This window comes from Diadema setosum, chromosome 19, assembly GCF_964275005.1.
Source record: "Diadema setosum chromosome 19, eeDiaSeto1, whole genome shotgun sequence".
Taxonomy (NCBI): Eukaryota; Metazoa; Echinodermata; class Echinoidea; order Diadematoida; family Diadematidae; genus Diadema; species Diadema setosum.
In genome coordinates, this window is record NC_092703.1 from 22,848,765 (window position 1) to 22,857,214 (window position 8,450).

At 40.3% G+C, this 8,450-nt stretch overlaps 1 pseudogene; it reads right to left on the reverse strand.

Moving 5' to 3' along the window:
- LOC140242698 (type I iodothyronine deiodinase-like) overlaps nucleotides 1–8,222 on the reverse strand; it is a 23,258-nt pseudogene extending 15,036 nt beyond the window's left edge.
- Nucleotides 8,223–8,450: the final 228 nt, after the last annotated feature.

Here is an 8,450-nt window from a genome sequence, read left to right on the forward strand (position 1 = left end):
CACTTGTATCTCCGTGATGTTGGTAATAGTAAATGGGCGTTTTTGCGAAGGTCGGTAGGCCAAAACCCCAAGGCTTGTAGGGGGTTTGTTCTTCTCTCAAGTTAAGCTCTTCGCCGTTAAGCACGACTCAAACTTAATTAATTCACTGAGGTAGACCTTTTTTAAAGTAGTAAGTTGTTGGTGAGTATAAGATTATTATCACAAATCATGTCACCATATTCTGAGAGAAAGGAAGTCCCCTCGACAGCTTGTCAGAACTGAATTATTAGTCCACTGCCTTGACTGTCTTCGTCTTGCTTTCCACACAGTACAGTCAATGAGAGCGAGCATACCAATATATCGTCGTTGATGGCGTTGTAGGAATTCGAGCCTAGTCGGGGGGGGGGGGGGCAGCAGTTAGTGGACTGGCGATACGTGGACTGTCGCGATTAAAAGGCCTCGCGCTACAGGCCTATGAGGGCGCAATTTGGAGAAGAAAAAGAAAAGAGTCCCGAATCGGGACTAGTCAGAACTTCCAGCGATTCCCTCTCAAGGCCCTCCGTGAGAATGTCAACTTAAAATAGTCTGCATGTCAGCGCGGTGTCTATAAATAACAGACAACGCCTCATGCACTTCGGGCGCCAATAACCAAATTACTACAGTGCACTAGACTATCCCTACTGTACTCCCATGTCGAATTTGAAGTGACTTAAGTCTATCCTCCGACTTTTTTTCTTATTGATACGTGAATTTTAGCAAACACGATAGAATGAACACATGTTTATGATAATGTGACAATTATTTGTTTTCTTTTTCTTTTTTTGAACCATTGATCTCTTGACTGATTGATTTTCATAATTATGCGACCCCGGTAAAATCTTTCTTTGACTTTGGGGTTTTCAAACGAGGTTTACTTTATCATCCCCAATACATATTACAGAATGTCAAGTGCTAGAAAAATCTACATGTATGTTATCATTTCTTTCAAATGGATATTGGTACAACAGCGTCAAATCATTCGACATTCTTAAGATACAAATTCAGAACGTACCTATCTAAATTAGCCTATCGTAATTTTATTTGTGCCGTGAATTACACATAAGACAAGTTGTACGTTATTGCTGTATGATAAGCTTATTGTATAATATTGATGGTAGGCCCTACACAAGCAATAATGTGAAGAAAAGGGGAATAAAGACAGGATGTTTGCAACGTAACAAATAATTGCTCGTGCTAAGTATTTTTGTCTCATATTATTGCCACCTTGATATTTTATCAATGTTATTTATTTTCTGATATCATTTTTACTGTTAAGATTGATATTTAAATCACAGAGGTGATATACTAGTGATGTTAGCCACAATTGTCTCAATCAATCAGTGATCAATCATCATCATCGATGTAGGGGCAGTTAAATTTATACAAAATTAAAAATAGAACAACACGTTCGTCACCTTGCCGCAGCCATTCGTTCCTGCAGCGACTGGTGCTGCTTCATGTAGCTGACGTTCGTCCCCATCGCCCAGTCACCCACCGGGTGAGCCTCGGCCAAGTACACAGCGAGGAAATCGACCTGGTTTCGGAAGTCACGGGCGAGAGACGCCAGCGTGCCGCCTACTACGCAGGCCTATAAAAAAAAAAAAATCGCAAATGAACGTTTTTTGCGTGCTTGTTTACATTCATTTCCGGTTTAAGAGTATTTGTCTCTATACGAAGCTTATATCTGCGTCATGGGGGGGGGGGGGGGAGACATTGCTAGGACCACAGCCTGTTTTCCATTATATTGAAGTGAGAGTAGGCCCCTATATTTTTTGAAATGAGTAACATTCTTGTGCTTTTCTATGACATGTTGTCGTGTTTGGATGTGTTCCGTAACTATACGCAGGTCCATAAAAGTTGAACATCACAAATGAACGTCTGTTGAGTGTTTGTTATTTTTTTTCTGTTCATTAGATCCGGTTTATAATATTTGCGTGGATCGATACTTAATTAATCTAAATCATGGGGGGGGGGAGTATTCATTGCCAAGACCTTATTCTGTTTTCCAAGTTTCATGAGTTTGTGAAAATCATGGATGTGAGAATTTCCTTTGGACATGGGCAATTTCCGAGTGCTTTTCTGTGATACGCAATATTGGTGTCGTGTTTGCATGTGTGCCGCAACTTGTTGCCAAGTTCAAATGGCTTTTTCATAATAACCATGACATGCTGTTGCTAAGGATGTATTTTTTTTTATAACGACATGCCTTTCGACAGATGTCCTTCACACTGCGTAGGCCTACATATCTCATGCATATATACTCAAAGTAAAAAGGGCAACAGACAGTCTACTCTCATCGCAGCCCTGAAGAAGAAGAAGTAGGGCCATTTTCATCCGTGTGCTGAAGAAGGACACAGGCCTTGAGAGCATAACTGAACTGAGGACAGTCATGCTAGATAGTAAAGACAGGTTTGGAGGTGCAATTCCATTTATGGAAGCCAAGATGGAATAGGCTGCAAGCTATGGCTGCAGCTCGAATTAGGAGTAGTAACAGTAGTAATAGTATGGAGTAGTATAGTGTTAACACTCATGATGTTTGCACACAATACTGTGAATATACAGGTACAAGTATATTACATCATATATATATATATATATATATATATATATATATATATATATATATATATATATATGTTGATAAGGTAGTCCACGTGTTGGCAAGATAAAAAGATAAGTAACAAAGCTGCAACAAAGTTCATGCTGTATTCACCAACGGTTTATTTCTTCACACAAATTTTCGAGCGTCTCGCCGCCCTTTCTCAAGTGTTCATACAAAGGGGTGCGAGACGCTCGAAAACTTGTGTGAAGAAATAAACCGTTGGTGAATACAGCATGAACTTTGTTGCGGTTTTGTTACTTATCTTTTTATCTTGCCAACACGTGGACTACCTTATCAACATACATACATATATATTATATATATATATATATATATATATATATATTCATTTCAATGACTGTCCCGCAAGTAATCAGGAATATCTCACCCGAAGCGGGGGTCAGGAGGCTGACGAAGCCAAAATCATTAGCGGGTGACCCTTTTTCACGTGCAGATCTTGAAGACTAACTGTCGATCCGCCCAAGGTTACGAGGTTCAAGTCGGGAACCGTGTCGCCGACGGCTACCGTGTTGGTTTTTGCCAGAATTGTTCTGATCGTATTGGCATCCGCTAACTCCTTCATCACCTGTTTGTGTATTTAATACGGAAGGTGGATATACATGGGAAATGTTGATTCCAATATGACAATAATAATAACAATATAATGATAACAATATTATAATAATATATCAATTTATAAAGCGCAAAACCTATAGACATATATTCTTCTGCGCTGCAAAAGCTTCTGATGTGCTTAATAATAATAAACAATTAAATGAAAAGATGTGTTTTTAGCCGTGATTTAAAAACTGCTACGGTTGGGGATTTCCGGACTTCTAATGGTAGATCATTCCAGAGTTTGGGAGCAGCACAGGCAAATGCTCTGTCTCCCAGTGTTACTTTTGTTTTACATGTTGGAATTTGTAAAAGGAGAGTGTCCTTAAAACTGCGCAAATTGTGACTGTGTCTATGAGATTTGAATATTAATAATTCGGATATATACCTGGGGGCTTGACCAATGAGTGACTTATACACAATCAACAAAATCTTGAACAATATTCGTTTACGAATCGGAAGCCAGTGTAAGTCTTTCAGAAGAGGAATAATCCTTGAAAACCTGGGTTTGTTACAGATAAGCCTTGCGCAGGAGTTTTGGACTCGCTGCAGGCGCCCAACTTGAGAATCAGGGAGTCCATATAATAGCCCGTTACAATAATCCAATTTACTGACAATGCATGCTTGAACGATCGTTTTCATACTGTTCTCATCAAAATATTTCCTGATACGTCTAAGATTATATATCATATGGTATGATGATTTACACACATTTGTGATGTGTGCTACCATGTTCAGATGTGTGTCAAAACACACTCCAAGATTCCTAACAGTGGAAGATGACTTTATGACGGTGCTTCCAACTGATATCCCATCAAAAGAAAGTTTAGATATTTGCTTGGATGTGCCAATCAATAACAGTTCAGTCTTACTGTCATTCAGCATGAGTTTGTTTTGCAGCATCCATTCACGTACATAATTAACACATATTTCCATGTGAGTGATGCTTTGCTGCTGAGCAAGTGCGTCAGGTGTGAACGACAAATACATCTGTGTGTCATCTGCATAGCAGTGACAGGATACACCAGGAAACTTTTCATACACATTTTTGATCAGATTACTTGTGTATAAAGTAAAGAACAGAGGGCCCAGCCGAGACCCCTGTGGGACTCCAGAAGGCACTGGGAAAAAATCTGAACCAGTACCATCTATTAATTGCTAACGTTGATGACGATAATGATAAGAAAGGTGGCAATGACCTAAGGTCAAACATACTGACAGTGACATACCATTACTCTCCTCACAGCTACGCCTACCTCTGAATTTTCTGTTCGTTGTACAATCATCTAGCGGAGAAACAGCGCCATTTCATCCAGAGTAGCTTCACCGGTGTTACGGCAGCTTCTCCAAAGGGTTCTGACATTGTCAGTGATATAACATCGCTAACGTCGAACGTGATAATGTCACTATTTTATTTTTCAAAGAATGCAGTGCAGACCCGACCGTTGGTGAGATTAGAACAGGACAATCATGTTCGTATTTTATCTTTCTACACTGTCTTTTTATGTATTTCAAGGCTTTTGCGTACAGTCTGCATTCATATTTTGTTTTTTTTAAAAGAAGTTGCTTGATGAGGTTGCTGACCCACTATCATGAATGTGGTGAATGTGTCAAACGATTGAGTTAGCTCAGTCGGTAGCGCGTCTGCCTCATGATGCAAAGGACCTGGGTTCGATTCCCGGGTCCCATAATGAGCAACGTTGTGTGTAATTATCCCGTCGCCTGTAGTAAGAAACAAAACACTCTGTCCCTCGCGGATAGGACATGAAAGGGAGGTCTAGAGCGTGAGAGAGTCATAACTAATGTATGTCAATACTTCGCTTCATTTATTCACCGCAAAGAGCAGGGTGTTTAACCGGCGGAGTGGTCCACCTCACATCCAACTGGACCCCATCAAAGCTAAGCAGCTGCTTTTTGCAGCTGAATATGGACTACTATCTCGCTATCTTTTCATAATAGAAATGAAACAAGCAAGCAAACAAACACCTGCTGTAGAAAAAGAATCAACTTTGGAAGAAAGAATTTTAGCTGTGGAATTCAAAAGGCAAAGAAAAGTTTTATTGAGATTGCGCAGTTCCTTGAAAGTTTTGTCGAGTCGATCAACTGATGGTGGGCTAAAGAAAAGCAGCCTGATCTCACCTCTTTCGCCAACAAAGAGGTGATCATTCTATCACTTGATCTACTCCCACTTCGCCTAATGGTCATGTAGTCTCAACCCACATGGTCTAATTCTGTTTCGTCTACGAACTATCGTCTATACAGGGCGGCCCATTTAATGACGGAACACCTAAGATCTTTAATTTCAGCAATATTGCTGCAAATGTGTCATTATTTTGCACAATATTAGGAAAGCCATTCATTTTCCAATAGAATGACACCAAGTTCTTTAATTTGGGTGAATGTGTTATGATTTTAGGAGCATTTTTGTCAACCCTTGCAATTTTCAAAATGTGATCATTTTGCACTCTCAGAGATGCCGAAACCAGCGAGAATTCGGCTTGCCATAGAACCAGTAGCATTCACAATTATATTCACAATGACATTCACATTATTCACAATGATAACGGACAATAACAATCACCTTCCGCCCCACATTCCACACATTGTGAACATTGTGAAAGTTGTTTTGTGAGTGTAGATCTAACCGTTAGGGCCTATGTCCTACTTATCGAGACATATGCCTACTGAGTTCAACAACAGAGACAAAAAGACAAACAGGCGTAGACTTACAAATAGTCCAATTCAAGGTCTGGTCCAGCACGCACACTAAGCAGACCCCTATTTAAGTCAGCCGGTAGACCTACCCCGAAGCCTAACGTAAGTAGCGTCGTTACTGGACTTGAGCCTAATGTTAGTACTAATTAAAGTCGTTATTGGACATGAGCCTAACGTTATTATATGTCGTTAGTTAGTAGACCTAACACTACAAGCAGTAATGTACTCTTTTGTAAAGCGTAATCAAGACCATCTAACGTAACATATATCGACTAGTAGGGGTTGGAATTTAACAATCTTTGGAACGCCAGGGAGTAACATTTTCCCTCGTGATCATTATTTTTCCTCGGGAAAATGTAACTCCTGGCGGTCCAAGGAATGTTATATTCCACCCCGTACCAGTCAATATCTGTATAATATTACGAATTATATCATATCACATATGTTATACTATATCACATTATAAAACCTCTCTGATGAAAGATAACGTAGGAAGAAATCATCAGAAAGTGGTAAAAACTTATGAGTAAAACTGACATTAAGAGAAAAAGTCGTTTTATTGTCAATTTTTCGGCTGAAGAAGATTTATCTGCATCATTTCCTTGCAGGAAGGGGTGTCACTTTCACGAATTTCTAATCTACACAAAATTCACTTGCTTCAATGGCAGTCCCAAGCCATGACTTAATGATGACACTGAAGACAAGAAAAAGAAATCTTCATAAACTCTAGAGCCGTGTCGTTCACTGTAGCGCACAACACGGGCGCAAGAGCGTCTGCCTCCAGACTGCCAGATCCAAAGGACCCGATCGATTTCCGAGTCTAACTGAGCAATGTTGTGTATAATCATCCCGTAACACTCTGTAAAGATACCTCGGATAGGGCATAAAAGGGAGGTGTCGTGTGTGTGAGAGAGTCACAACTCATGCACACAAAAAATCGCTTCATTCATTTACATGTATTCATCGTTAAGTGCAGGGTGCATAACTTGGTAAAGTGGTCCCGTCTCACATCTAACTGGACCCCATGAAAGACCAACGAGACGGTGCAACTGGGAAAATGGCACGAACAAATAAAACAACAAAAATCTGCCCAGTACAGACTGGGAAGGGAAAATGCACGTTTGACCCTCCGTATTTTATGCTACGTTCATCATTGACACACACATAAACACAAACCAAAGAAGAAAACAAAACAAAAACTATGAAAATCAAAGCTTCTCCTCATTTAAGACGTTTTAAGCAGGTTTTTTTTTTTTTGTTCATTCTTAACTTATTTGATAGAGTCTACGTACCATGGGACAATCGTTGTAGCAAGCGAATCCAAGTGCCCTCAGAGTGAAGATTTTGTCTAGTCCAAACATTGGTTTCAGATGACTCAATCCATTTTCATCGAGGAATTCCAGACTTAGCTCCAGCTGGGCTCTCTGAAACGATTGATTGATTATTGAGATCTTATACTTACTCTTTTATCCTTATTCGATTGGTTATTGTCAATATTTAACAGAATTGAATTCAATTTTGTTTATATACAAACATACTGAGACGGGGAGAGAGGTCTCCCCCTCCCCCGAGTATCTCCAAGTTGTTGTTCCACGTATTCTTGCTGACAACTACCTGAGAATATGATTTATTACACCAAACTTCTTCTTTTTTTTTGGGGGGGGGGGGATGGGGCCTCCCTCAGGCACTGCAGGGGAGGGAGATATGCTGTCCATTTGTATACTGGCAGAAAATACCGGCCAAGTATGTAGATTTTTTTTCCTTTTGTTTTATTCAATTTAATCTTCATTTCTAATTTAATATATGAATAAAGAATACATGTGAATATGATGGGGGGGGGATGGTTTGGGGGCTATGTTGTCCATTTTTATATTACATCATGCTGGCAGAAAATATTGAAAATGCGTCTTGATAATGCGTTGAATAAAGTATACAGTTCCATAAGACATAAAGATTATAGCCTACTCGCCACTACTTTATTAGCCATGCTGATGCTTCATTAAATCCCTGTGGTAACTCAATTTGTATGAAGATGATTGCCATTGACATCTCCGAAAGTATTACAAGTCGTGTAATCATTCATATGTATATCTAGAGAAAGAGAGAGAGAGAGAAAGAGAGAGAGAGAGAGAGAGAGAGAGAGAGATATGTGTGTGTGTGTGTGTGTGTGTGTGTGTGTGTGTGCGTGTGTGTGTATGCGTGTGTGCTTCTTTACCTGTGACTGGATGAATACGTTTGCATCGCGGAAGTCCAGCTTTTCGTCGAAAATCTTCTGAACTTCCTCCTTATTAAGATACTCCCTGTACGCCTTCAACGTCTTTGCCGCTGTCTCGGGCTGACCGAGCACCCTAGGCATCGATAGGGGCTTGCCTCCACGACCAGGACCTCCGGGACCAGATTGTCCCGACTTCATTGCCGCACGAATCTTCGCTCCGAGGGTGGCGTAGTCGATTCCATGATCGACTGCCATCATGACCGCCTGAAGGTCAACACCGGACGT